The sequence below is a fragment of the Mustela lutreola genome, chromosome 6 (genome assembly GCF_030435805.1).
Source record: "Mustela lutreola isolate mMusLut2 chromosome 6, mMusLut2.pri, whole genome shotgun sequence".
Classification (NCBI taxonomy): Eukaryota; Metazoa; Chordata; class Mammalia; order Carnivora; family Mustelidae; genus Mustela; species Mustela lutreola.
This window is the reverse complement of record NC_081295.1, coordinates 91520452-91525343: the sequence shown is the minus strand read 5'-3', so window position 1 is coordinate 91525343 and position 4892 is coordinate 91520452.

The window sequence follows — 4892 nt, the reverse complement described above, 5'->3', positions numbered from 1 at the left end:
AGCCACCCCCCAAGGAGAAGAAGCAACAGGGGCTCCCCGCACCCCTTCCCCACTCCCAGCCTTGCTCACCGCACCACCACCACCCCCCATCCTGGCAAGATCTGTGCCGCAACTCCTTCCGTCCCTTCTCCGTGGAGGGGGCACCAGTGGTTCAGCTAACATCCCTCCCCATCGTTGGTTCCCGCAACTTCCTGGGGCCAAGGGTGGGGGAAAGGAGATTGAGCCATGGAACCCTAGGGAAGATCCTTATTTCCAGTTGGGTGGTAACGGGTTAAGGCGGGAGCCAGCCTTCCGAGGCCAGATCCAAGTGCGCAGAGATGGAATCGCATGAAAGAGAAAGGACTGGAGCTAGATGTGAGAAAGGACTAACAGAGGGCAGAGGGGAGGACATGGGAACCAGCCTTCACAGAGCCATTTTCCTTCCCTAGAGGAATAGCCCCAAAGAAGCAATGAAGTGTGTGCGTTGCCCTAGGCTGGAGAACAGGAAACCTAAATTCCAGTTCTTAATCCTGGCTCTGCCATTAAGTGGTTGTGTGACCTTGGGCAAGTGCCTTCCCCTCTAAGCCTTAGTTTCCTCATCTGGGCACTGAAGAATTTGCCTGGACTCTCTCTAAGGCTCTGCCCTTCTTCTGTGAGTGTAGGAGGCAAAATCACAGACCGCAGGCCAAGCTGAGTGACTACAAGTAGCCTACCCCTTTCCTGCCATCCATCCACACTGCTTTTCCCTTGTACTGTCTGGGTCAGGCAGAAAAAAAACTGACATGCATTCATTAATTCCTGGGTGGATCCATTCAATAAACAGGCATTAGGTACCTACTGTGTACTCTGTTCAGAAATGAAACATATGATATTCTACCTTCAAAGAGCACAAAGTCTAATAGGGAGGGGGACCAATCATTGTGATAAAATAGTATAAAGGGTATGCATATTCAATCCATGTGTGCACCCTGTGGAATCCTGTGTGCCCGGTGCTACATTAGAGTCTTTGACGTATAGTAATTGGTCCCCTATATCCCCACCAGGAACCAAAGTATAAGGAGTATGAGTGATTTATTCAAGGTCACAAGCTAGTACTCACAGAGCTAGTCCTAGAATCCAGACCTTTCCCATTCCAAAGGCAGTGGGGATATCTGTGGGTAGGAAGTTAGCTTAAGGCAAAGTTTTGGATAATCCAGTCTTTGGGACAGGGGGTGAGCGCACTGATCTGCTGGGATGGCTACCTGAGGCAGAAGAGCCACTACCTCTCTCCCACCCGTCCCCAACACACCCAATCCTGGTCCGGCTCCATTTGCCTATTCTCTTTCCAGGCAAAGTGAAGGTCACTGGCTGACTGCCTACTGCTTCCAAACTATCCAGTCTGAGGTTCCTCCACTCCATGGGTGGGTCATTCCATCCTCCAGACCCAAACAGAGGAAGGGTGGGGTCCTAAAGAGGCTGACTTCTCCCTCATTCTCATGGCAGAGGAAGACTCTCACTTGGGGGCTCACTCCAGTGCCTCCCACCCATATTTTGTGGGAAACCCTACCTCACATCTAACTCCAACCCCTCTTCTGGTCTCAGCCTGTTCCACCTAGTTCAGTCCTCACTGCAGACAAAGTGCAGAGTCCCCAGCCTGACCCTTGCCTAACTCAGATAGGAAGCTCCCACTCCCCATTTAGTTGTTGAAATCTTGCTCCTGTTTCCCACTCCTTTTGGCCAACCCCAGAGCTCCCAAGATAAAGGACCCCTGACAACTGACCCCTGCTTCTCCATTCACACATATTACTCTTCCTTGCAGCTCAGGGGAAAGAGGGGTGAAGGGAGGGGGCAAGGAAGGAGCCAGCTGACCTGCTGGTCACCATGGCAACGGGGCCTGCTTCTAGAAGAAGGAGCCTGGCTGGGGTGGATGGAAGCTGGGAGTGGGGGCACTACAAAGGGAACCAGAAAAAAACAGCAGAGAGAGAAGAGGACTGGTGGGGCAGAGGAAGCGAAGTCAGGGCCCTGACCATGCTGAGGCCCGAGTCAGAGTCCCCAAGTCATCTTTCAGAATGGCACTGCATGATCCCTCTCCCCATTCTGAAGTGTCCCCTGAAGGGCTTCCTGTCAGAGTACTGGCAAGGTGCTGGAAGCCGTCAGTGACTCAATGCTGACCTCATGTGGCCAGAAAAGGGGCTGGTACACACCTGTTAAGGTTCCAAGTGAGACTCCAGACTGAATTGGGATAGGTTTTTCCTTATATTCAGCCTCTATCTGAAGGCAAGTGGGGTTCATTGCATACTCCTGCATTCTTGTGTCCTTGCGGTGGGTTCAGATGCCCCAACTCCTTAGACCTTTATAAAGGAAAGAAAGTTTCAGTGAAAATGTTTTTCGGGGCGCCTGGGTGGCTCAGTGGGTTAAAGCCTCTGCCTTCAGCTCAGGTCATGATCTCAGGTCCTGGGATCGAGCCCCGCATCAGGCTCTCTGCTCAGCAGGGAGCCTGCTTCCTCCTCTCTCTCTGCCTGCCTCTATGCCCGCTTGTGATCTCTCTCTTTGTCAAATAAATAAATAAAATCTTTAAAAAAAAAATGTTTTTCAAAGTTTTGGATTAGGGACAGGAGAACCTGGCCTCTGTCCTTCCTAACTGTTGTATCTTGGGCAGTTCAGTTCTCCCCTCTGGGTTTCAGCTTCCCAACTTTAAGATGGGGATGTGATAATGCCTGATCTGAGCCCAAGTAGTCTGGGTCTAGAGTTCCTGGCTGTATTTTTGCTCTAGGCTTTGAGGAGGAGAGAGGAACATGCCAGGGGAGGAAGTTGAAAACCTCTGAAGTCACACTGACCTCAAGGGAAGGAGATGCTTCAGTTTCCTTGGGCTTTCCCCTCATGGCTTCTCACTGCCTCATGCTCAACCATCTTCTCCAGTCTGGTTCTCCACAGGGATGAAGAGCAGTGGGGCATCTCCTCCTGGCTGCCCACCATGCTTCTCTCTTGATTCACCCCTCCAAGCACACACACACAGGGTACCTCTCTTCTCCCTAGTCCCCTTCCTTCCCTGCACTCCACTGGGCAGTTGACCCCACTGTGTGCCCCCAGGGCACCCTCTTCTCACTCCTGTCTTTGTGTAAGCACTCTGTATTATAATTGCTGGGAGATTTTTGAAGGCTGGGACCATGGGACATTTTTGAGTGGAGGTGGGGTTAGTGGTTGTTGGTTATTACTGTTACTATGATACTTAGTTTTGATTCCAACAGAAAGACCAATGTCAGACATACAGGAAAAGCCCTATATGTATTTGTCAAACGAAGGAATAAAATGAGATTACATGGTGGAAGGCAGTAGGAAAGCTGGTTCATAGCTGTCTGCACTCACTCCAGCTTCCTTCCCCCAATGCCAGAGTTGGAAAAAGGAGATGTTCCCTTAGGGATGATATTCTAAAAGCATTGCTGCCCCTGGGTTGATGGCACTTGGGGTAGGGGATGAATCATGGGGCACGGATTGGGGCTCACCATATGGGTGGAGTTTGCTGACAACCTCCCTAGGCCCTTTAGGCCCAGGGAAAGCAGGGACAGGGAAGGAGGGAAGATGTGCTGGCATTGGGGCTGTGGCTGTGGTGGGGACCTCAGGAGAACATGGCCCAGCATGTCTGGGGCCTCCCCATTCTGGTCCCACCATGAGGAACTAAACTTCCCTGATCACTAGGGGTAACCAGATGTCGTAACCGCCCAGAGCTAGTGTTTCATCCCTGTGAAGAATGACCATTCTGCTTTTTTATTTTTATTTATTTATTTATTGCCAAAGAGAGAGAGAGACCAAGTGAGTACACACAAGCAGGCAGAGAGGCAGGCAGAAGCAGAGAGAGAAGCAGGCTCCCCACTGAGCAAGGAGCCCTATGCAGGACTCCATCCCAGGACCCTTGGATCATGACCTGAGCCGAAGGCAGCGGCTTAACCCACTGAGCCACCCAGGCATCCCACCATTCTGTTTTTTTAGACAACAAAAAAATATGACCTGCATATCTGCATTTTTTAAGACAACAACTTGCCTGAGAAAACCCACTTTCAAAAAACCAAAAACAAACAAACAAAAAACCTGTCCTTGTGCCCAATTCTATGTGATCTAAGAAGTTGACTCAGGAGACCCTCTATCCAGGATCCAAAGACAGAACTGCTTCTTTAAAGACAATAGGTATCCCCTTTCTTTCCCTACCCAAACTCCTAGGCACTGATAGAGAAGGAGGCCATAGAAATTGAGAAAAATGGGTAGGAGATAGGAAGCAGTGCTCTCCTTGCAAGTTGCATAGCCTGTGCAGATGATTAATAAATATTCCTTTAAAAGTAAATGAAAAGAGGGCCTCCTGGGTGCTCAGTCGGTTAAGCAGCTGCTTCTGGCTCAGGTCATGATCCCAGGGTCTTGGGATCGAGCCCCACATTGGGCTCCCTGCTCAGTGGAGAGCCTGTTTCTCCCTCCCTCTGCCTGCCTCTCTGCTTACTGTGTTCTGTCTGTCAAATAAATAAATAAAATCTAAAAAAAAAAAAAAAAAGGAAAAAGAAAGAAAGAAAAGAAAAACAAATGAAAAGGGGCACCTGGGTGGTTCAGTCGGTTAAGCGGCTGCCTTCTGCACAGGGCATTGATCCTGGGGTCCTGGAATCAACCCCCCAGGGGGGGCTCCCTGCTGGTTGGGGAGCCTGGTTCTCCCTTCCCCCTGCTTGTGTATGCTCTCTCTGTCACAGAAATAAATAAAAATCTTAAAAAAAACAAACACGAATGAATGAATGGAAAAAATGAAATGGAAGGAAGGAAAAAAAGAAAATGCGTGGAATTAATGAAAAAAAGGAAGGGAAAATATGGATGGATGGATGGATGGATGAATGAGTGGGTGAATGAATGAATGAGTGGGTGAATGAATGAGTGGCTGAATGAACGCACGAGTGACTCAG